Source organism: Lynx canadensis, chromosome C1 (assembly GCF_007474595.2).
Source record: "Lynx canadensis isolate LIC74 chromosome C1, mLynCan4.pri.v2, whole genome shotgun sequence".
Taxonomy (NCBI): domain Eukaryota; kingdom Metazoa; phylum Chordata; class Mammalia; order Carnivora; family Felidae; genus Lynx; species Lynx canadensis.
In genome coordinates this window covers 168,558,498-168,584,884 of record NC_044310.1, presented here as the reverse complement: position 1 = coordinate 168,584,884, position 26,387 = coordinate 168,558,498, and the positions used below count along the sequence as shown (strand labels likewise).

General features: G+C 37.9%; 2 long non-coding RNA genes across 4 annotated transcripts in view; one reads left to right on the top strand and one right to left on the bottom strand.

Annotated features, from left to right (window-relative positions):
- LOC116738279 overlaps positions 1-26,387 on the bottom strand; it is a 162,311-nt gene that overhangs the window by 92,444 nt on the left and 43,480 nt on the right. The window contains exon 2 of the long non-coding RNA XR_004344023.1: positions 9,542-9,596. This is a non-coding gene — a long non-coding RNA (uncharacterized LOC116738279). The remainder of the gene's footprint in view (positions 1-9,541; positions 9,597-26,387) is intronic.
- The window catches only part of LOC115520271, a 46,229-nt gene continuing 32,122 nt past the window's right edge, over positions 12,281-26,387 (top strand). For 2 of the 3 annotated variants that reach the window (XR_003970741.2, XR_003970742.2), the window contains exon 1: positions 12,281-12,538. This is a non-coding gene — a long non-coding RNA (uncharacterized LOC115520271). The remainder of the gene's footprint in view (positions 12,539-26,387) is intronic. The other variant, XR_003970740.2, reaches the window with a different exon arrangement.

Genomic DNA, 26,387 nt, shown 5'->3' with positions numbered 1-26,387 from the left:
TTTTCGATTCAGCAGTGACTTAGTGTCTTGGATTAATACGAACATTTCATATAGAAGCAAGTTCAAGCAGTCGAAGAGCAGTCTTCACCTACACTCCAGCCAGAATAAATGTTGTTTACTTAGCAAGAGAGAAAATTTCATTAGAAGTTGGAAAGGTGGTTAAAATGTGGTAAGTGGCACAAACATTCACTTGTTAATTTGGGAAATCAGGAGATGTCCTGGGTCAAGGGTATACAAATAGTGGTGAAGGTGAAGGGGTTAAACTGAATGACCTCTAGTTTTGAGACCTTCCAGCTCTGACAATTCATGACACTCTATAGAAATAGGTTCTCCAGTATATACTGTGTTAGTTTTCCATTCTTTTTTTTTTTTTTCACATCTCTAAATTGTATGTTTGGGATGCATAAAAGAGCTTCATCTGCTTCACAGAAAACATTGATTTTTGTTAATTTCCTTCAGTACTAGGTTCCAGAATGACTATAAAATGGAGCCATTAGATGAAGGCAATTTTCCAAGTGAATAGTTGGAATAGGGTAGCCCACAGATCACTTCCCAAAAAACAAGATATGTTTGAAAGAATTTCTAACCAAGAGAATCACAAGGGACCTCTCTTAGCTTCTCTTTGCACATAGTTCAGTTAGACCCTTAGCCTCCTATTAGTTCCTCAACAGAGGCCAATATCTACCTGGACTCTGCTCTGCTTGCCAAATTCCCTTATTCAAGCAAGAGGCAGTAGTGCAAAGTTTCAAGGCACTCAAAAGTGCCTCAAATTAGGATATATAATCTAATATTACATATTTTAAGTTTATTTATTTATTGTGTGTGTGTGTGTGTGAGAGAGAGACAGAGAGAGAGAGAGAGAGAGAGAGAGAGAGAGAGAGAGAGAGAGAAGGAAGGGCAGAGAGAGAGGGAGACAGAGAGAATCCCAAGCAGGATCCTCACTGTCCATGCAGAGCCCAATGTGGGGCTCAAACTCATGAACTGTGAGACCATAACCTGAGCTGAAACCAAGAGTCAGATGCCTAACCGACTGAGCCACCCAGGCAACTCAATCTAATATTATATATTTAATGGCTCAGTTATGGTTCTTGACCAAACCTTGTTAGAGTGAGGGCAGCACGGGTTATGGGGCCCAGTCTCTAGCTTCCTCACACGTATCTGGATTCAGCTGGAACAGACATATACAAAACAAAATCATCAGAACGATTTTTCCTCAAAAGATACACTGATTGTTCTTCTCTGACTGAATTCTGTTCATCTTGATATACTGAAAAGCGATTTGTAGTAAGAAAAAATATATATTTCTCAACAATATTTTTATAATAACTTTTACAATTTTAAGGTTGAAGAATTTATTTTGAAATATTTGACCTATATCAAAGTTTGACTGATTTTAGACTATGCATTCACAGGGCAAAGCTCTGCTCTTTGTGGCTTTCATTATAAAAACAGTCCCAGTCTGCAAAACTCCAAACTGAAACCATTCTGTATCAGACTCCGAAATCTGTTCCACTTGCTGGATCTGACTGCTAAAACAGAAACGTATTCAAAACACAAAAAACATTTCATCGGCGCAATGTGGGCAAGGACCCCTTAAAGAGATCACAACGCATGCCAAACAAATCACAGTAAGTATGTTCAGATATGTTCAGAATATCAAGAATTTATGAGCGAGTTATAGTATATCTGACAACTTTATGGTGTGTACTTTCACGAGTTCTAGAAGCTCTTCCTTGAATAAAATGATCACAACAAAACTGGATAATCAGAGTTACTCTCAGCCTCTTTGCCTGGGTCACACGGTACTTGTCATTATTTTTAGAGTAGCATCTGAAAATACTGATGCTACGAAATAGTCCCTTCAGTGTCAGAAGGTCAGAGCCTTCTAATTTTAATACTAATCAAACTATAAACCCTTTGGAAGCGCCCTGACTTCTCTTGCTTCTGTAGCTTATTATATTCATTACCTCACTTCCATCAGGTTCTGGATGACTTGTTTCTATTCTAGGCAGATTCCATGTAAGAATGGTTTAATCATACTAATAAGGATTGGCCTGATTCTCCCATCCCAATGCTCATGTAACTTCCATAAAGCTACAATCCCCTTCAAAGTGCCTTAATCTTGAAAATTCATGTGCTGCCCATATGGGAGTATCTGTACATCTTTAAGATGATTGGAGGTTTTTGCCATTATTATCTTCTCAAAACAAATAGAACAAACAGTGCATGTCAGGCCCATCTTTTTCAGACAAGAAATCTCCATGAAGCACTTAATGGGCCAACTGGAAAATGCTCTAACAATACAGTCTTTCCTGGTTTTTCAATTTACTACAGGTGGATAATCTCTGAAAAACCCAAGACAGTGAACAGATTGAATCACTTTTAATAATTTGAGTCTTGAATGAATTCCAAAGTGCTTAGAGTCAAGCTGTTTTTCCTTTAACTAATACCTCAAATAAAGATTAAATAATTTTTCTTTGAAAATTGGCCCAAAGTACCGGAAAACTGTATGCTTCAGAAAACCACATTCATTATAAAATGAGCATTTGGGCATTATCATTACTCTGATATTTTAACTGGTGTTGCCATAAGTTCTGGGGCAGGGAGTATGTCTTCACATTTTTCTTTGGTATGCTGAAGTTTTCTAAAAGAGACACAATCCTAATAAATTGAGAATTAAAACATAACTGGGAGATTTTAATACATAAATATTATAATGGGCTTTGAAAAGAAAAGTGGCAGACTTTCAATACCAAATACACTAAAGGTATTTTTCAACATTTTAATGGGCCTCAGAATTTTAGTTTTGTATAAAGTCTATCACCAGAATCATAAAACTACTCTAAATTTAGTACCAACCAACATTTTAGGCTGAACTCGCCATCAGCTGAAAAGTAAGGTCAGGAAAGCAAATGTATGTATGCATATGCCTTAAAAAAAAAGATGGCGTACTCTGCCCCTCCCCCGTTCATGCTCTGTTTCTCTCTGTCCCAAAAAAAAATAAATAAAAAACGTTGAAAAAAAAATTAAAAAAAAAAAAAAAAAGAAGAAGGGGGCGCCTGGGTGGCGCAGTCGGTTAAGCGTCCGACATCAGCCAGGTCACGATCTCGCGGTCTGTGAGTTCGAGCCCCGCGTCAGGCTCTGGGCTGATGGCTCGGAGCCTGGAGCCTGTTTCCGATGCTGTGTCTTCCTCTCTCTCTGCCCCTCCCCTGTTCATGCTCTGTTTCTCTCTGTCCCAAAAAAAATAAATAAAAAACGTTGAAAAAGAAATTAAAAAAAAAAAAAAGATGGCGTAGTCCATTCAATTATAATGCACACAACAAATCAAAATATAAAGCTTGACCAGCTAGCATGCGATCTCTAACTGAGATTTAATTTCCGAAAACCTGAAAATAATCTCTTTTCTAAATATGTATATTTCGATGTCTTCAAAATTCACTTCAATTTCCATTGTTAATGAGTATGGCCAGAACTACCTTTTACTTCCTTGATTTAAATATGGCAAATGCTGAAGAGAAAGATAGGTTACTGATTCTTGACATAAATGAAATAGCATTAGCAGATTTATCATCATGTATGAAGAAAACATACTTTTTATAGTCATCCTGTGTCAAGAAAAACCTTTCAATCAAGCCATCTCATTCCCCCATATGCACAGGAAACATTTATCGTCATAATCACAAGGGTCAATGAACAGTGTAGAAACCACACTCAGAGGTTAAATGAGCATAGACTTTGCCATCACTTTCAGGCTGACAAATGTGGCCAAACTTACACTGATTCTGGAAGAATATGAGATATTGAGAAGGAGACATAAAGATAATTTATCCTAGCAGTTGCTTTGGAGTTTGAACATTAGAAAAAAATGAAATAAAATAAAATTTGGCACCTGTGTTGTCTAAAATGCACAGCTACATAAGAAAATCTCATCTTTTTGTAAAAACTTCTGTTTCCCCAGTTGCACTGCTTGAAAGTGAATCTGTGTACCAGAAGGTTGTTCAGGATTATGAAACTTAATGCATTTTACCACAAGCAAATATAAACATTTTCAAGGAAAGCACAAGGCAAGAGACGTGAAAGACCATATGTTTTCAATGCTCTCCATGTCAAAACAATACCAGTCTCCAAGAAATCACTGCTAGTCATATTGAATTATTTTGCCAGATATCTTCCAAAAGTTACTTGGAAGAAAGTGCAGGGCACTCCACGTACCGTGTAATAGATAAAAATAGATTTCCCCAGACCAAACATATTACATTCATGAATTATTTTATTGGCCATAATACTTGAAAAGATTCTGCAGTTCTACTGCACATGGGTTAGTGGCAAGGTAAAAATGAGATAAGAGAAAACCGAGACTTAATTCTTTGGAAAATGTTTCTTAACAAGCTGTGTAAACTCCTTTCAGATAAACTAATGTTCTTAATACACAATAACAAACAGGGCATTTTCCTCTCTCTTCCAGAGTCTAAAATTATTTTTTTTTCTTCCTGCTGAGAGTCTACAACCTTTAACAGGTTCACGCCATTCTTGCCATGCTCCGTTTTGAAGTTCAAACACATACAGAGGACAAGAACAAATCAACCTGGAAATGGAGGGGCTGAGGTAAAGGTTTTATAACGCCTTCCAGCTCTAACACCCCCTGGGCTACCTTTTAACTGGTATCAAAATACCACTCAGGTGAGCGGATAGACAGGCACCCCAAATGAGGTGTTCAGCCAATCATCCTTCCTCACACCGCTCTAGAAATGGCCTCTTAAATTGCAAACCACTTTCCAGAAAACGCTATCAAAAGCTTGGGGAATGAGTCCTCAAGAACAAAAACTCTATTACCAAAGGAGCAAGCCATGCCCTAGAAATAGTCACTGATACTGAAGATAGGGAAAGAGGAGGGAAAGCAAAATGGAAGGATTCTTCGCTTGTGATTCTGGTAGGATTATTTGTCCCTTCCAGAATTTCCTTTCTCATCTCTTTATATTTTGAGCACACCCCGATTTGCTTCCTAATCCTGCTACTTATTGAAAGTCTACTGTGTATCAGACCCTTTGTGAAATGTTTACCATATCTTACCACATCTAATCTTTTCAGCAACCTAATGCACACCTTGACACACAGAACAGACTAAATAAATTTCAGGGCCCAGTGAAAAATAAAAAATGTATGGCCCTTGGTTCGATAAAACAGGTAAAGAGTGTCATTAGAGACACTAAAATCGAAGGACTTCCTTTCATTTGTGGTCTCTGTCTCAGGTGCTTTTGTTTGTTTGTTTTTGTTTTGTTTTGTTTTGTTTTGTTTTGCTATGCAATGTTAGTTCCCTTGGGCTGAGGCCAGTCAGCACAGCAGCTCACAGAGCTGTGGCCTCACCCATCGTGTGGAGTGTGTGCACGTCTACAACATGTGGACACTCATCAGCTGCCAGGTGTCCCTTCTTGCCAGTCACTGAACACACACACAGTACCCCAGTTGGGGTCAAGGGTACTGAACCAGGCATCTTCATTATCCTCCCCTCCCACAAGCTCAACACCCCAGCCCAAGACAGATAGGTTATACTAGTTACTTAGATCAGGAGTGGGCAAAAGGCTGGTCCCCATGTGTGCAATGCACCAAGGCCCAGCTCTTAGATACTGTGGGATGGGCAAGACCCTCTCCTCAGCTGTTCCCAGGACCCTGCAGAGGGAGGAAGATCTGGGAGGCCAGAAAGCGTCCAGGGATCAAAGGAGCCAGCAGCTAAGAACCACCTCAGGGTGGCAGGGCATCAACTGGGAGGTCCTCAATTCTTCTCCATTGTCATATCCAATTTCACCTACCGATAACACAATTAAGATAAAATGACTAAGAATCTTAGGATAGTGGCCATAGAAGCTTCAATCAAGTGGGAGATCCTGCTGACCATGGAGCCCTTTGCAACTGCACTGGTCACATGCCCATGAAACCAGCCCTGCTGATGTAGAGAAGACAACCCCTACGTACCTGTTCCTGTCTCTCCCCCAAACTTTCCCTCGCTCTGAGAACCCCAAAGGAAAAAAAGAATCATTTTTTGGCTCTTATTTCCTTTTTTTTTTTTAAACAAATGAAAAGAGTGATGCAGAGAAAGCTTAAGTGACACCTAAAACCGATGCTCCTTGTGGTGTGTATGTAGTAGACCTGGATCTAAAACCAGGGTCCTTGGCCTCTTCCATTATGTGGAGCTGCTGGGGTAACTAAGAGGGAAAAATGCATAACAAAGGCTTCCTAACAAATACATTGATATCTGACAATGTTACAACCCTACTTATACGATTGACTTTTAGCAAAAAAATAACCAAAATATCCTGACACTTTCAGCAAACGTTCGTGAAATATTCTCCTTTTGTGTGTTATGGTTTTAATGTGAATGCAACATTTATTAGAAGAACAAAAGTATCTTTGAAGCTGGCCATCATTAACTTGTTAATTACTCACATATGGTATAATTTACAGATGCCGTCTCACCGATTTATACTTTAGAAAGAAGACATACCTAACTGCAATCCTATTCTTGTGATAGTCTTGAAATGCACTGTAAAATTAATCTTTTAATGGTCTTGAAATACACATGTGTGTCATTATATGTTATATAAGCCAATGTATTTTACATAACTTTTGTTTTATTCTTTAATTCATATTAACCAAAACATCAAAAAGTCATATTACAGAAAATTTGGAATATAAGGAAAAGCAAATAGGTTACCCATGACCTTTCCAGTCTCACACAACCAGTTTTAATTCTGGAGTATGTTTGTCCCCCTAATACTGTTATATAAGCAACAATAGTAGCCATACTGTAGTGCTTTGCTTACATAAAAGGAAAATCTAAAACGAAAGGTAAATGCCCTTACATGATTTTATTATTTACCTAAAGACAGAGACATGGGCTAGATCTTTTAAAAGATACTTTAAATTATAACTACTTTTTTTTAATTTTACTTATTTAGAGAGAGAGAGAGAGATTGAGAGAACGTGTGTGTGAGTGAGAAGGGGAGGGGCAGTGATAGAGGGAGAGAGAGAATCTCAAGCAGGCTCCACTCTGTCAGCGCAGAGCCTGACATGGGGCTTGATTTCACAATCATCACGAGATCATGACCTGAGACAGAATCAAGGGTCAGACACTTAACTGAAGGAGCCAACATGGTGCCACCCAGGCACCCCTAAAAGTGAAATTATAATTTCTTAATTTGAAAAACACTAAAGAGAAAAAAAAAGTAAAAATCTCCCAAAGTTCACCTTAGAAGTGAAAGTTTCTCTCTGTTCCACCCACCCAACTCCATCTCCTAGACTAGACTCTTCAAGTTTGGTATACATCTGGCCCCAAATTTTCCAAACCTAGATAGACACATATCAATGTACATGAATATACACATGAATTTTTATAAAATATGAATCATACTACAAACTGGTCTATAACTTTATTTGTTTATTCAACAGGTTATAACGTGAGCTGGTACTAAAATGTTAAATCACAGGTTTTTTAAATATTTATTTTGGGGAGAGTGCAAGCAGGGGGGTTGGGGGGGTACAGAGGATCCTAAGTGGGTTCTGCGTTAACAAGCTGACAGCAGCGAGCCTGATGTGGGGCTTGAACTCACAAATTGCTAGATTATGACCTGAGCCGAAGGTGCACGCTCAACCGACTAAGCCACCCAGGTGCCACCTAAATCACAGTTTTGACCTGCTTATGTTTACTAATGTCTATCTAAATAAGCCTAAAGGGCTAAGATATTTTCAGGTCAGAAAATAACATTTCTCGCACTGACACACCTAGAGGTTTTTTGGTTTTTTTAACATGAAGACTCTTTTATTAACTCATCATCAAAACAAACCTAATGTATCTTGTTTCTCCTGTAGTTATTAGAACAGTGCCTTGTATAAAATATGCCTTGTAGTTAATGTTTGTTGCTCAAAAAAGTGAATGAATGACAGATGTGATTTACTTCAAGTTGTTTCACTAACAGTAGTATGCTTTGCACTCATCAGTCCAGATTCTCATGTAGTCTTTGTCATTAACCAAAATTTGACATGACAATTCAAGTTAAGTAAGTGAGAACTACTGAGACAACCAATAGACCCCTGTAACAACTAAACTTGAAGCCTTGTTCTCTATCCTGATCATGAACAGGGGACTTGCATTAGGCATTATAGCCTTTAAAAATATCCTCTTACATTTGATCATCTTTAACCCATTTGACTAGCTCAAGAGAGTAACAAGCTTCTAAAACCTTGACTCTTTTTAATCTCTGGGAATAAATAATTATTCAAATAAACCTTTTTTTGTAAGATTTGAATTTACAGTCCTATCAAATTACATACATGTCTTTATTTATTAATGAATACATATATACATGTCTTTGTGTCCATTTTAAGTTCTCTATTCTTTTTTTAAAGTTCATTTATTTTTGAGAAAGAGAGAGAGCATGATCTGGGGAGGGGCAAAGAGAGAGGGAGACACAGAATCTGCAGCAGGCTCCAGGCTCCAAGCTGTCAGCACAGAGCCTAACGCAGGGCTCAAACTCACGAACTATGAGATCATGACCTGAGCAGAAGTTGGATGCTCAACCAACTGAGCCACCCAGGCATCCCTTAAGTTCTCTATTTTTACACAACCCTGACCTTACAAATAGTATTTTCCCTTGTTCAAGTCCCTGGTTTTTTTTTCAGGTTTTGCTTATGCAGATTTTCAAATGTACACAAGACAGAATAGTATAATAAACCCATCCTAAAATTTTAACAATAATCTACCAGATGTTTACAATCCCAAAAGGGACATAATTTGTTCCCAGAGAATCAAACAGCAGTTCTTGTCAAGCTCCTTTTCAAGTGCTAGACAAGGCTTTCTGCAAAAGTAAACAGGACAAGAGTCACTTCAAAACAAACGATCCTCAGGAAGTGAAAACCGGAACCACATGTGCACCCTAACTGCAGCTTTCAGTGCAGGACAGGCTTTATGCTTCAGCATGTTGCTCACAAGGTAGAGCAGTAGAACACAGAGTTAGGAGAAGTGACTGCATGTGACGAAGGCTGCTGCGTGCACAGAATTGCCCCGGACCTTCTGGAATGCACCGAGAGGGTATGAAGCATAGTCTTCGCCATCAAGGAACTCATACATTTATGTGTAGGAAATAATAAGCTATCCAATTATCAGAAGAAATGTATGCATGTAATTTGATAAACCAGAAAGAAATTATTGCAACGGTGTTGAATCATTTATACTCTATGTATGTTTTTTTCAATCTAAGCAAAAAATGTCCTTGTTTTCAAATCACTAAGCAACATATTAGTGATAAACACATAGTTTGGTAGAAAATTCCAAATTTTTTACCTTTAACTATTAACAAAACCATATAAAACTAAAAAAAAAAAAAAAACTTAAAAAAAAAAAAAAACTCATGTCATACATATGTTACCAACAATCTTTTTATTTGTTGTAGCCCAGGAGTGATCTTAGCATGCTAATATATGATAGAACAGGTACCTTCTTTTTAGTTGACTTATCTGCAGCAAAGTGTTAAAGAAACTACTTCCTCACCTTACTCTGTTGGTATCAATTCACCCTGGCTTGAGTAGATTAGAAGGTCAGCCCACTGTTGGGAGAAAAGAGAGAAAAATGGAGTGGAATCATGAGATTTACCCCAATCTCTCCTCCACATTATGGAAGTGTGGTCCAAGGACCAAGAGCAGAGGCATTCCCTGAAAGCTTGTTAGATATGCAGTAATGAAGGCCCACTCAGTTCTACTAAAGCAGAATTTACGTTTCTATAAGATCCCCTGCTGATTGATATGCCCATTCAAGTTTGAGAAGTATTGTCTTAAACTTTATCTCTAGGCAGTGACTATGACACCACAATACAACTATCAATTGAGTTATTTTACCACATTTCTGATAACATGGTCTCTCTCTTGATTAGAGAATCAGGTTTCACATACCTTTTTTGAATGATATATATGTTCACGGATACATTTGATGTAGCAATATTTTGTGTATACATCTCAAGCTAAAAGCCTAGCCCTTTTCCTGCCCCCCACTTTAAAGTTAATACTTACAGTTCAGACCTTTGATTTCTAGAAATCAGAAATCTAAGCTAGAAAAGAAAATTATTTTACATTTCTTTAACAATCAAAAGATTCATCCATGATGCTCTGTCTCAGCAAGAGAAAGAGTAAACACTAAAACCAAATATTAGATTGAATAAATGGAAATATTGCCATTAGCATAATCTAACTCAAGACATTATAAGAACACACACACACACACACACACACACAATTTCATGGCATCTTTCATAGCCATTTTGTATAGAGAAGATAAGAATTTAAACTTTAAAAGATTTTAGTTTCTGAATATCTGCAAATTACTTTTAACTGGAGAAGTATGAGAAGGCTAAAGTACTTCCCATTTTATTACATTGGGCCATTTAGAAAACTCTGGCTTTGAAAATTATTTGAAATGTTAATAAAATATTTTTATTTAACTATTCCTTCATACATTTGACTTAAGCAACATTATAATACAGATATACAATTTAGCTTTGTCCTTGTATGTGGGTTAGAATACATGTGTCACAAATGTCTTTATGAATCCACAGAGTATTTAACAAATCTCTCCCAATTTACTACTTTTATTTATTTTAAATTTTTTTTAATGTTTTATTTATTTTTGAGAGAGAAAGAGTGCAAGTGGGAGAGGGGCAGAGAGAGAGGGAGACACAGAATCTGAAGCAGGCTCCAGGCTCTGAGCTGTCAGCACAGAGCCTGATACGGTGCTCAAACTCAGAGATCATGAACTGCGAGATCATGATCTGAGCTGAAGTCAGATGCTTAACCGACTAAGCCACCCAGGCACCCCTTTACCACTTTTATTTAAACATACATACACACACACACACACACACACACACACACACACACACACAGAGAGAGAGTCTGATCTCAGTAAACTAACAGTTCCTTTGGAAAACTAATTTGGAGTGGAAATGAGATTAAGTGGCAGACCAGAGAAGAGTTTGGCTTGGGTAATGGCTAAAAGGACAGACCCAAATATTGGGTATTTGGTTGACTCTAGGATGGGGTATCCCTCTTCTTTCTTCTCTCCACATTCTCCTCCCCTCTTCCCCCTCCACCATCAGGGCCAGGTCCTATGCTTATCCCTTCACAGATCAAGGACTCCTCTCCTCACCCCTTAGGAAAGGCCAGAAAACATCTTTAGACTGTTCCCAGTAATTTGCCATAGGCAGATTATTAGGGACTATCCTTGAAGACAGAAACACCTAGTGGTCTCAGCTTTAAATTAATCATATCCATGATTTTAACACAGGTCACAAAATAACAGGTATGATCTTAGTAGTTAAGAACCTCCCTGGGGGTGCCTGGGTGGCTCAGTCGGTTAAGCGTCCGACTTTGGCTCAGATCATGATCTCGTGGCTTGTGAGTTCGACCCCATGGTGGGCTCCGTGCTGACATCCCGGAGCCTGCTTCAAATTCTGTGTCTCCCTATCTCTTTGCTCCTCCCCTGTTTGTTCTCTCTCTCTCTCTCTCTCTCTCTCTCTCTCTCTCTCTCTCTCTCTCAAAAATAAATAAAAATTTTAAAAAAAGAACCTCTCTGAAGCTTTTATTATAAAACACGTCTCCTTAGTATGTTTGATTCATAAACATAAGAGCAATTCAGCATTGGACTTGCCAAAACTTAGGCTGCTTCAGAAAGGGAAGATTCTGGAATTAGGCAGACCCAGGACAAAGAAATGAAACTAAGTTCATCATGGTTCCAGAGGACGTGGGCAGAAGTCTAAGCAAGACCCTCCAGAAGGGCCATGGAGAGGCCCATTTTAGCCTCCATGAACAATGGGACCCAGACCTGTGTCTGGCAGCAGTAGGCAGCAGCAGGCACTGTGATCAGGGATAGTCCTCGAGGACAGCCAGGTGGTACCATTCTTCTGAAATATTTGTCTTATTTTGGTAAACAATTATATTTTGGGAATTAGACATTTGAGGCTCTTATAATAGTGTCTAATAGTTTTTCCTAAGAAACACTTGGCATCTTTGCTCCTTTTGCTTTTCTTATGCCAAAACCCTCTTAAATTTTAAATTCTCTTCTCCAATCTGAGATCATCTTGACAGACACACAAGCTGTAATGAGACATTTCCTCCTCCTGACAGACCCATGTGTTTTTCATCATAAGCAATGGTATCAAAAAAATCATGTTCTTCAACATTATTTGTGAAGTCAGTGTTTCACTTCCCTTGTTCAACTTTCTGTTCCAAACTCTTGACTTTCAAAAGCAGGAAGAATTTTTTTTTTTTAATTTCTGCCCATATACTCAAACCATTCTGTTTCTATATTTGAATCAAAATTTACAAGAAACACATTCTACTTCTTTTTCTCAGTGGTATCATTTTCTTCTTGGTGTATTAGTAGAAGCATGTAGAAGTTGGTAGGCGGTAAGAATCTTGACACATCTTGCGATTTGCCATGGACACCACGTCAAAGATCACTATTATTCTGTAGAATGTGGTTCTGCTTCAGCAAAAGGTAAGAGTTCATATTTTATGAGAAAAGCCTTATTTGACTCCAGAAGTAGTTTCTTCTTCAACCTTTCCTCTGTGACATAACACGTGCATTCACTTGCCAATATTTTAACCTTAATATTTGTTTTCCTACACCTCCTCAAACTACTTATTTTGTGTCTGGTTTTTTGTGGGTCTTAATGGTTTGTCTAGGAGCTCTTCATCCTCCCAAATTAGTTAGAGTGAACCCAGTCCACTCCTCAAAACGTTTTTCAACATTTTGTTGTGTTTTTCTCTATCACGTAGTAGCAACATATTTTACATACTCGATCATGTCGTATTGTCAAGCTTTCCATATGTCATCAAGCTTTTCTTCTCTCCCAAAGGACTATATTCTCTTCAGAATGTATTAATTTCTTTTTAACCACCACCACAACCAGCATCACCACTACTGGGCCTCACACACTGATGACATCAAATAGAGATCTAGCAGTGTTTACTGAATTACAAAATGAACCAAGACCTATTTCTGTTTTGACCATAATTCTTTTAACTGCAAATGGATTATAAACTCGTACAGTAGAACACTACTGCAAATTCTTGAGTAACAGGGGGTCCCTTTGAACTCTGTCTCCTTCTTGGGTCCAAAAATTAGTAATCTTCTGTGTAGTTATCAATTAGCACATCGTCATCCAATGAGCCCAAACTCCTTCAATAACCACAATAGCACCCTCATATTTTTACCAGCAGTGAAACAAAATATTTCACTCACCTCTTCCTGCCATTATGTATGTATCTTACCGCTTCCTGCTTTGGGAACATGAGAGTTTTAGGAATGACATTTTAAAGCCTTGTCTGGCTATTTTACCATCCCTTGATTCCTCCTGTGAGAAATTTTCTTTTCTTTTTTCGTTTTCTTTTGAAAGAAAGAGAGTGAGTGAGCATGTGCACGCATCCAAGCAGGGAAGGGGCAGAGGGAGAGGGAGTGAGAGAATCCTCAGCAGTCTCCACCCACGGCCCTTCCAGGGGCTCTGTCTCACGACCTTGAGATCACCTGAGCCGAAATCAAGAGTCAGATGCTTAACGGACTGAGCCTGAGCCACCCAGGTCCCCCTTCTGTTAGAAATTCTCTATTTCTTTTTTTTTTTTAATTTTTTTTTCAACGTTTATTTATTTTTGGGACAGAGAGAGACAGAGCATGAACGGGGGAGGGGCAGACAGAGAGGGAGACACAGAATCGGAAACAGGCTCCAGGCTCCGAGCCATCAGCCCAGAGCCTGACGCGGGGCTCGAACTCACGGACCGCGAGATCGTGACCTGGCTGAAGTCGGACGCTTAACCGACTGCGCCACCCAGGCGCCCCTTTAAATTTTTTTTTCAACGTTTTATTTATTTTTGGGACAGAGAGAGACAGAGCATGAACGGGGGAGGGGCAGAGAGAGAGAGAGGGAGACACAGAATCGGAAACTGGCTCCAGGCTCTGAGCCATCAACCCAGAGCCCGACGCGGGGCTCGAACTCACGGACCGCGAGATCGTGACCTGGCTGAAGTCGGACGCTTAACCGACTGCGCCACCCAGGTGCCCCAGAAATTCTCTATTTCTAATTTAACAAAATATTAGATTCCGAAGAATAAATAAATTTATACTCTACATTTGCATAATCAAAGTGAAACAGAAAACAAAATTATAAATCCTGTGTAACATTTTGGTCATTTTACCTTGGTTTCCAAATATCTTTAAAAATCTTTTCATAATTGCATAATAACAACAAGGGAAAAAAGATTAACAGATTCTTAAATGGGCGACAGAGATATAGCATGTAAAGTGTTACAGTTAGAATTGAAAATCAAACTCCAAGGCAACCATAATTCAATAAATGCTAAATACCAGCAACATACTGTTCACTGAAAGCTACTTGTTATCCATAAATCTTTACAAAAATTATTCATCCTTGAACTTGTAGGACCTAGCATGGTGCCTAGCTTGTAATATGTCAGTTTAGCTGAATTATACACAGTATTGAATCAGGTACTAAGGAGAGCTGTGACAAAAATTAAGGATATTTACTTTTAAGAAATCTGCAATTTAACGTCTGCAATATATAACAAATGTAACATAAGTATTGGAGCTTATACTAATAAGATTGGATACAAAGTTAGTTTCCTTACTGAAAAAGTTCTTAGAACATTTAATACATTCAAGTGCACTAAAAAAGATAGATATAGGGAGCAGAATGAACCAAATTTAGTTTACCGTGAATTTCTTTCCCTACACCTCCGAAAGAACACTTATTGATATCTTTCAAGAAAACAGTGGTCCCTAAAAAACCTTTCAGAAAGTGATGAACTAAGATAACGGCACTGACTAAACAAGACATCATTAAGCAAGAGAAGATTCCTAGACAGAAGTGCTGAATTGAATTTTGACACGTTTGGAAAAGATGGGGAAAGACATCAGAAGGCAAGACTAACACAGGGTCTTTCACTCCCATGGAGAAGGGTTGCAAAGAATTGAATATAGACTAGCTTAACTGTAGTGGTATCAGTAAACCAAAGCTAACAAGGAAAGAGTATTTAGGTAGAATTTACTAGCATAGATGAAGAGCAGACCCACACCTTTAAAACGGAGGTTATGCAAAGATGGTGTTTGCAGGTACATTGATATTGATGTGATCATTGGCACACGTTCAAATTATAACAGCATGAAAATGAAGTCTGTTACTTAACCTAAGTAATATTAATCTACTCCCATGTCTCGCTACTTCAAAAATAGCTTCCCTTATCTGTTTGAGAGACTAAAGTCCTCTTCCAAAATTGAGGGTCCGCTTGGACAAGTTGAAATGCATTCAAGCTTTTGTATTTCCTCACTGAAAGGAGGAAATAGGAAGTATGTGGGAGTTGGAGATTGGAAGGACCTAGGGAAAACCAGAGGGAAAAAAATGATAAATAATGTGATGCCCTGGCATCCTTCTGCCAGACAGTTCTAAGGATAGGTTTTGCAGCATATAAGGAAGAAAAGTTGGATTCAGAGCTAAAGCTTCTATTTTCCAGTCAAACTCTGAGATCATGGGCTCTGGGACCTAGATAAAACTTTAAATGAATATGGAAAAAGAAGCATCCCCACCACTGTTCTGAATAAGACTGGAAACATCTGGTGAGGGCTGCAGAGCAGTGGCCAAGCACCCCTGAGGCCAACAGAGACCAAGGAAGCTGCTTTCCCAGAAAGGCATCAACTGCAGGGGTTGTAATGTGATACCTACTCCAAATGACTTGGTGGCAGCATGGTAGAAAACATGAGTGATTTTTTTTTTCATGTGCACATATGAGACATCATGGAGATTTTAAGAAATAGGTGGTGCTAAGATGTGTAGTCAGGTATATAGAAGAACCATAATTATTTAGCAATAATGTTAATGAGACTTTATTTGAACTTGTAGGTTGGTCAGACCTGGCCATATTTATGTAAGGTAAAAAGATACAGTGTTTTTATATGGTATCAGATGCATACATCTAGATCAGGAATTGCAAATAGTAATGTCTTTGAGAGCTGTGCAATGAACATAAATAGGAGTAGGACACCAGGTATGATGCAATACGTACAAAACAGATAGTATCCAATCCAGCATCACTCTTGCTGGATGTTATGTTTTAAAACACTATCCAGGCATAACATGAAGGCTGTATAAAGCTAACAGACCTCTGTTGTTTCACCTTGCTCTCAATGCTTCTCTTGACCCTTTCATTACTCCCCATGTCTTAGAAATAAAATCTACTTTCATTGGCTTGTCACATAAAAGTCCATCATAATTTGTTCTATCATTTTGTCTTCATTTCTCATCGGCCCTCATATATGCTCTAGTGTTCAGCTGAAAATACATGATGAATAAATAAATAATAAATAAATTTCATATCCAAAACACTACTAAAAGCATGGTTGTGAGGCTCCTGGGTGGCTTAGGCAGTTACGCGAACCAACTCTTGATTTCAGCTTATGTCATGATCTCACAATTCGTAGGTTCAAGCCCTGTATCAGGCTCCATGCTGACAGTGCAGAGCCTGCATGGCATTCTCTCTCTTTCTCTCTGTCCCATCTCTCCCCCCTCACTCTCTCTCAAAATAAATAAAATAAACTTTAATAAATAGATAGCCTGGTTGTGACAAAACTTGCCTAACTTTTCATCAAGAGTCTGAGCCAACATTTCTCCATCAAATGGGCAGAGACTATAGGACAATAACATGAAATACTGTCACAGAAAAAGAATAGCTCTAATTCATTTGCGGTATGCCATTATTTGGATGAAAGATTTCTGTATACCAAAATTCCTGCTTGCAATTGTTCACAAAGATGCAAAACCTTCCTGGTGCCAAAATGGTTCTGCATTCTTTAGTCCTTTCAAAGCTGGAGAAGCTGAAGCTTACCCATAAACTAGGCTTGTGAACACATCCCATAATGTTGCCATCATTTCAGCATCACCCTCTTCAAAGGCCCTAAGATCCAGGACACAAAACTTAATTCCGGTAGACCCTCTCCATCCTATCTAAATAGAGATACTGAGGGAAGTCACCACCCACAAATCACCAATTTCAATGAAGGCTTTCCTGCCATGACACTGCTACTCATCTACAGAAATAATTACTGCCAATGTTTCTCTGCTTTGCCTAAATTAATACTATTAATCACTTCTGACCCCTGTCCTTTGGACTACTCTGTATTAGTCATTGAAATAAAATCTGTATGCCATCAAGAAAAGACCATAGATCCGAACACATTCTTCCTGAGGACTACCCATCACTGTAGTTAATGGATTAGTTGCCCCCCAAGCTCTCTCTCATCAAGATGCTGCAGATAAACTACTCCACTGACATATAGCAAATGTATTTGGTTTGGTTCACTAAGACTCACATGTTTCCACAGTAAAAATTGCTCTTCTGGGTCCCAGCCTAGGATAATTCAAAGTAGGATTTTGAAACCTCATTTCTGGTCACTCTGCTTTCTCTCACAATAATAGACTAAAATATAGTATTTTCCTTAAAATCATTTTTTTGTCTAAAAGTATTTTGAGTCTACAGTTATGTTTGAAGAAAGCCAACAATGATGAAAATATAACTATTTACTAATTGAGCCAGGTAACTAAAAAGATGTTATATGTAACTTCTTTAGGATACAAATTGTCTTCAGCAGGAAACTGTTGAGACAATCACTTGGTCAGGCTCATCTTCTCTTTTTTGCTGATGATAAGTAGGCTCAAGAACCTTCCTAGCTCTCTGGTGCAGATGCTGCCTCTTGATAAAGTGTCTTCCTTCTCTGTAACTGCCTTGGGAGACATGCCAGCTACATATAGTTAGTGCAAGGATGAAATTTCAGATTCTTGGAACTTTAAAAGCACTACCACCTGCAGGATTTGAAAAGGTTACACCATAGTAACCCCTCTGATATGGCATAGCTGATTCCTCTCCCATTTAAAAGGTCATTTCAAATCCTTCATATTTTTATGTCCCATAACCAACATCCATTTTACAAGCCAAGTGCACTAAATCTAAGACTTCAAAGAATCACAGGCTTCAGATGGAGTTTGAGGAATTACTAAAAACAAATTCTTGCTTACAAGGAATGCTACACTTAAGCCATCCCAGAAAACTACCCTATTTTTAAAGACCATGACAGAAAGTTTTTCTCAGTTTGCATAACTATCCTATTACAAACCCCTAGCAGTCTTCCTTCACAAGAAGTTCTTAGTAACATATTATCAAAATCTTCCATATCCTAGCTTAAGTACGTTTTCCCCTACTCCAATCCTTTGCTAACTCACCATCTTTCCTACCAACTTCCATTGTTTATTTCAGTTGATGGAATTATTCTCTTTACTTATCAGGGGTCTAAATTGTAGCCATCTATCTTTTATGACTGCTAAGTCATCACTTGACTGATCACCAATCAATCCTTCTTCTACAAACTTCTCTGAATCCATCCATATTCCAAGAGTCTCCAAGCTACTCACTATGCTGTCTAGTAAATGGGATAAAATGGAAAGAATGCTAAACAGAATCCTAGAAACATCTCCAGCATTGGTTCTGCTCAAAATAAATTAATGATCTTGGATAAGTCTTTGCATTTTCTTGAGTAAGTCCTCCTCAATAAAATGAAATAATTAAATTTATCAGGTTAGTTTACCACTTACTACTCTGTAAGTTTATGATTCCTCAAAACTTGTTAATGGGTTCTCTGTTTTTGTATTCCCCTCATCTGCACACTGTCATGAAATTAAAATTCTCAAGATGCCATCATCTGTTCATGAGGAAACTAAGGTTTATAGAGAGTAATTTACACCTCCAAGGCCACATACTTCATAAGCGATAGAACCAGGACATGTTTAAGGCCAAGACTAGGATCAGGCAGACAAAGTACACAGGGAACAAAATTTAAAGTAACACTTACTCTCTGGCTAGTGCAAATGCAAAGTTGGCACCTAACACTCTACCCTGAGTGCCTTATTTGCTATATTCTAAAGAAATATATTCTCTTAGCTCTGGAATTATATGATCATCATGACCTTTAAATTTTATATTACTATTATTTATGCCATATTAGATATGAAAGGACATAAAATTTTGTTCAATAAAGCACTTCCACTATTATTCATCTTAAATAAAATAAAGAAACATGCATCCTGTTTTATTTTAAAATAAAAAATTCCAGAAGAGAGCAGGAAGATAGCAATGGACTAGGAGGAGCCTAGGCTCACAAAGCTAGATATCCCAGAAATCAACCTGAAGACTGTCAGAATAAACTCCACAACTAAAGGGAGAGAAGAAGCCACATTCGGGAAAGTAGGAAGATCAGAGACATGGTTTAGGGGAGAAACCAATCATGGGTGCTGTGATGGGGAAGGAGACATAGTCACAGAGAAGGGCAAGAGAGAGAGTAACACACAGGTGAATACACAAGGGAAATGTTTCCCCAAAACCATTGGCTTGGAAAATGAGAGGGGCTGAATTTCTTATGTTCTTACAAGAGGAATCAACAAAAGCAGGCCAACATCAAGACATATAGTAATTAGATTTGCAAAACATAATAATAAAGAAAAATCTTAAAGAAAGTAAGACAAAGAGGTTATTAACTTACAAAGGAAAATCCATAAGTTTAGCTGGTGATCTTTTAAAAGAAACTTGGCAAGTTAGAAGGGAGTGGCATGATATATTCAATGCACTGAATGGGAAAAATCTGCAGCCACTAATACTCTATCCAGCAAGGCTATCATTCAGGATAGAAAGAGAATTAAAGAGTCTACCAGACAAACAAAATAAAGGAGTTTGTAACCACTAAAGTAGCCCTGCAGGAAATATTAAAGAGGACGCTTTGAGGGGAAAGCAGAGACAAAAAGTGACAGTATAAAGGCAGGAAACACAAAAACAGTAAAAATGAACATTTATGGAGAAGTCAATTAACTCACACACCAAAAAAAGGGATGTAAAATATAGGGAGCCTGGGTGGCTCAGTCAGTTAAGTGTTCAACTTTGGCTCAGGTCATGATCTCACAGCTAGTGAATTCAGACCCCACATCAGGCTCTGTGCTAACAGCTTGGAGCCTGGAGCTTGCTTTGGATTCTGTGTTTCCCTCTCTCTCTGCCCCTTCACTGCTCCTGCTCTGTCTGTCTCTCTCCCAAAAATAAATAAACATTAAAAATATTTTTTTATAAAAAGAATATAAAATGTAATAACAAATACCTAAAACATGTTGATGAGAGGAGAAAAGAATGGGTTGAAACTTGAATAACCATCAACTTAATATAAACTGCTATATGCAGAATATGTTATATACAAACCTAATAGTAACCATATATCAAACACTGCTAATAAACATGCAAAAGAGAAAGAGAAAAATCCAAACATATCACTAAAGAAAATCAGCCAAACATTAAAAAACAGAAAGACAAGAATGGATCAGAGAACATCTCCAGTAACAAACACAAAACAAGTAATAACATGGCAATCAATACGTGTCTATCAATGATTACTTTGAATTTAAATGGACTAAATGCTCTAATCAAAAGACATAAGGTATCAGAATGGATTAAAAAAATAAGACCCATATATATGCTGCTTACAAGAGACTCATTTTAGACCTAAAGACACCTGCAGATTGAAAGTGAGGGGATAGAGAAACATTTATCATGCAAATGGATGTCAGAAGAAAGCTAGAGTATTATATTGGACAAACTAGACTTTAAACAAAGACTATAACAAGAGACAAAGAAGGGCACTATATAATAATAAAGGGGACAACCAACAAGAAGATATAGCTATTTTAAATATTTATTCACCCAAACACGTGAGCACCCAAATACATAAAACAATTAATAATGAACATAAAGGATCTAATTGATAATAACACAATAATAGTAGGGGACTTTAATATCCCACTTACATCAATGGACAGATAATCTAAAGAGCAAATAAACAAGGAAACAATGACTTTGAATGGACCATATGGAGTTAACAGATATATTCAGAACATGCCATCCTAAAACAGAAGAATACACATTTTTTTCAAGTGCACATGGGACATTCTCCAGAATAGATCACATATTAGGCCACAAAACAGACCTCAACAAATTCAAGGAAACTGAAGTCACACCATGCATCTCTTTTGACCACAACACTATGAAATTAGAAGACAAACACAAGAAAAATCTGGAAAGACCACAAATACATGGAGGTTAAATAACATGCTACTACAAAAATAAATGGGTCAAGAAGGAAATCACAGAAAATAGAAGAACAGATCAATGAAACAGGAGCTGGTTCTTTGAAAAAATTAATAAAATTGATAAATGTCTAGCCAGATTTATCAAAAAGAAAAGAGAAACAATCCAAATAAAGTCACAAATGAGAGAAGAGAAATAACAACCAACACCACAGAAATACAAGCAATTATAAGAGAATATTTATGGGGGCGCCTGGGTGGCTCAGTCAATTAAGTGTCCAAATTTGGCTCAGGTCATGATCTCACAATTCATGAGTTCAAGTCCCACAATAGGCCATCAGGCTCTGTCCTGACAGCTCCAGTCCTGGAGCCTGCTTCAGATTCTGTGTCTGCCCCTCTCTCTGCCCCTCTCCCACTCACACTCTCTCTTTCTCTCAAAAATAAACATTAGGGGCGCCTGGGTGGCGCAGTCGGTTAAGCGTCCGACTTCAGCTCAGGTCACGATCTCGCGGTCCGTGAGTTCGAGCCCCGCGTCGGGCTCTGGGCTGATGGCTCAGAGCCTGGAGCCTGCTTCCGATTCTGTGTCTCCTTCTCTCTCTGCCCCTCCCTCCTTCATGCTCTGTCTCTCTCTGTCTCAAAAATAAAATAAAAACGTTAAAAAAAAAAATAAACATTAAAAAAATTTTAGAAAGGAGAATATTATGAAAAACTATATGCCAACAAATTAGACAACCTAGAAGAAATGGATGAATTCCTAGAGACATATAAATTGTCAAAAATGAAACAGGAATAAATAAAAAAACTTGAAAGATCAATAACCAGCAAAGAAATTGGATCAGTGATCAAAAAATTCCCAAGAAACAAAAGTCCAGGACCACATGGCTTCATAGGCACATTCTATAACACATTAAAGAAGAGTTAATACCTATTACTCTCAAACTATTCCAAAATATACAAAAGGAAGGAAAACTTCCAAATTCATCCTATGAGGCCAGCATCACCCTGATACCAAAACCAGATAAATACAGCACTAGAAAAGAGACCTATAGGCCAACAACCACAATGAACATGGATGCAAAAATTCTCCATAAAATATAAGCAAACTGAACCCAACAATGCATTAAAGAATCATTCACCAAGATCAAGGGGATTTATTCTTGGGTTTCAAAGGTAGTTCAATACTCACAAATCAATCAACATGATATATCACATCAAAAAAGAAAGGATAAGAACCATATGATCATTTCAATAGATGCATAAAAAGCATTGGACAAAGTACATCCATTCATGATACAAATTCTCAACAAAGTAGATTTAGAGGGAACATACCTCAACATAATAAAGGTCATATATGAAAACCCCACAGTTAATAGCCTCCTCAGTGGGGAAACACTGAGAGGTTTTCCTCTACAGTCAGGAACAAGACAGGGCTGTTCACTCTCACCACTTTTACTCAATGTAGTACTGGAAGTCCTACCCACAGCAATCAGACAACAAAAAGAAAAAAAGGCATCCAAATCAGCAAGGAAGAAGTAAAACTTTCACTATTTGCAGAGGACATGATACTCTATATGAAACCCCGAAAGACTCCACCAAAACATTGCTACCACTAATAAATGAATTCAGTACAGTCACAGTACCCTAAATCAATATACAGAAATCTATTGCATTTCTATATACAAATAATGAAGCAGAAGAGAAAGAAATTAAGAAATTGATCCCATATATAATTGCACCAAAAACAGTAAGATACTAGGAACAAACCTAACCAAAGAGGAGAAAGGCCTATATTCTGAAAACTATAAAACACTCATGAAAGAAACTGAAGATGACACAAAAATGGAAAGACATTCCATGATCATTCATTGGAAGAACAAACATTATTAAAATGTCTATACTGTCCAAAGCAATCTACACATTTAATGCAATCCCCATCAAAATACTCACAGCATTTTTCACAGAACTATAACAAACAATTTTAAAATGTATATGTAACCACAAAAGACCCTGAATAGCCACAACAATTTGGAAAAAGAAAAGCAAAGTTGGAGGCATCACAATTACAGACTTCAAGTTATATTTCAAAGCGGTAGTAATCAAAAAAGTATGGTACTGGCACAAAAATAGACAATTAAAACAGTATAGAAAACCCACAAACAAATCTCTAATTATATGGCCAATTAATCTTTGACAAAGCAGGGAAGAATATCCAATGGGAAAAAGAGAGTCTCTTCAACAAATAGTGCTGGGAAAACTGGACAGCAACATGGAAAATAATGAAACTGAACCACTTTCCTACACCAGACACAAAAATAAATTCAAAATGGATTAATCACTTAAATGTGACACATGAAACCATGAAAATCCTAGAAGAGAGCCCAGGCAATAACTTCTTTGACATTGGCTGTAGCAACTTCTTTCTGGATACGTATCCTGAGACAAGGGAAACAAAAATTAATTATTGAAACTACATCAAAAGAATAAAGCTTTTACACAGTGAAGGAAACAACCAACAAAACTAAAAGATACCCAATGGAATGAGGGAAGACATTTGTAAATGATCTGATAAAGGGTTAGTATCCAAAACATATAAAGAGCTTATAAAACAACATCCCAAAAACAAATAATCCAATTTAAAAATGGGCAGAAGTCATAAATAGACATTTTTTCAAAGAAGACATACAAATGGCAAACAAACACATGAAAAGATACTCAATATCACTTACAGTCATGGAAATGCACATCAAAACTACAATGAGATATCACCTCACACCTGTCAGAATGGTGAAAATCAACAGCACAAGAAACAGCAGGTGTGGCAAGGATGTGGAAAAAGGAGAACACTTTTGCATTGTTGGTGAAATTGCAAACTGAGGTAGCCACTCCGGGAATATAGTATGGAGGTTCATCAAAAAGTTAAAAATAGAACTACCCTATGATCCAGCAATTTCACTACTACGTATTACCCAAAGAATACAAAAACACTAATTCAAAGGGATACATGCACCATGATGTTTATCCTAGCATTATCTACAGCAGCCAAATTATGGAAACAGCCCAAGTGTCCACCAATTGATGAAAGGATAAAGTAGGTGTGTTATATACATACAAGAGAATATTATTCAGCCATAAAAAAAAGAATGAAATCTGGGACACCTGGGTGGCTCAGTCGATTCAGTGTCTGACTTCTGCTCAGGTCATGATCTCATGGTTCATGAGTTCAGACCTCGCATCAGGCTCTGTGCTGACGGCTCAGAGCCTGGAGCCTGCTTCAGATTCTCTGTCTCCCTCTCTCTCTCTGCCCCTCGCCCACTCACGCTCTCTCTCTCTCTTAAAAATAAATAAACATTAAAAAAAAAAAGAATGAAATCTTGCCATTTGCAACAACATGGATGGAGCTACAGTATTATTATGCTAACTGAAATAAGTCAGTCAGAGAAAGACAAATGTCATATGGTTTCACTCATATGTGGAGATTAAGACACAAAATAAATGAGCAAAGGGGAACAAAAGAGAAAGAGAGAGAGAAACCAAGAAAAGACTCTTAACTATAGAGAACAAACTGACAGTTACCAGAAGGGAGGTAGGTGCAGAAATGGGTTAAATAGGTGATGGATAATAAGGATTACTTGTGATGAGCACAGCGTTATGGAAGTGTTGAATCACTATACCGTACACCTGAAACTCATATTTTAGTGTGTGTTAACTGGAATTTAAGCAAAAACTTTAAAAATTAAAAATGGCACAGAACTTGAAACAAAATAAATAAAGAATTCCAAGATAACTGTATAATATGATTATTCTATATTTCTTCATTTGCCTACAAATAAACAAACATGATTTACACATGGATGTTCACATCATAATTTTGACCATCATACCATCATAAGATGTAAAGCACTAAATTTTGAGACCCTCCTCTGCAACCTTTGAACTAGAAGCAGGCCTATTACTTCTGAGAGGACAATGAAGTTTCTCTTCAAAGACCCAGATGCAGTTGTTTATTTTATAATGTACGATGGTGGCATAAATTCTTGTCAATGAACATGTCACAGACTGAGATTCAACTCTGCTGACTCCAGGATTCAAGCCTGAGTGGACATATTAGGGAACTGTTAAAACCCTACGTCCTAGCCTCAGGCACTAAGAATCTTCTCATTAAACAATCAAAGAGAAAAGATAGTAGAGCTATACATGTTTTAAGAACAGTAGGTCAGTTTCAGAGGAACCAAAGTTTCTAAAATAGCATTCATTCAATAATCATTTGTTGATCCCTTATTTTGCATCATGTGTCATGAAAGGTGCCAGACATGCAAAGGTAAACAGGACCCATTGCTGCCCTGAGTACTTCACAGTCTAGAGTATTGGGAAGGTTACCGTGTGTCATGTCATCATACGTTTCATGGGGTTTAGAGGCCAGGCGAATGTGCTGTGAGAGCACTAGGGGAAGCTCTCCCCCACACTGGGGCAGTCAAGGATGCTTTCCTATGGGAAGTGACCTCTGATCTGAATCTTGAAAGGGAATCAAGAGTTATCCAGGCAAAAATAAGTATGAAAAGCATCTCCAGCAGAGGAAGCAAAATGTGGCAGAGAGAAAAGACAATAGTTTCTACTATTGGGAATGCCCTCTGTGTTGGGGCTATCGATTCACATGATAAAGTAATAATCAGAAAAAATATAATCAGTAAAAAACAGAGAACTACTTCTCAGAAATCTCCATAGGTTACCAAGAAGACAGAGTGTCAACTCCATCAGTACCAATTGTCTCTGCAATGACAAGAACACAGTGCCCTGAATATCCTTGAGGGATTAATGGGTATAAATAGTTATCTTAAAGTTTTTAGCTGACATTAATAACAAACATGTAAAGAATTTGGCCTTGCCGGAAGACAAGGGTTGGCCTTTGGTAGGTAATCTCAAATTCTGGGAGGTGGTCTCTCCTGATAGGAATGACTTTAGTTACCTTGGGACCTCAGGTCATGCTGCATAGTCTAAGGAAGTGATTTAGGGTGGGAAAGGGCCGCACCCAATGGTATTTAGGGTGGGGGCTGACCACGTGACTGTGTCTGAACAACCAGCAATGCAACCTATGGCTGGGGTGGGGAGGATTTGAGTCATACATACCCAAATGGGCTAGAGACTAGAGATTGAGATCAACCACATGGGCAT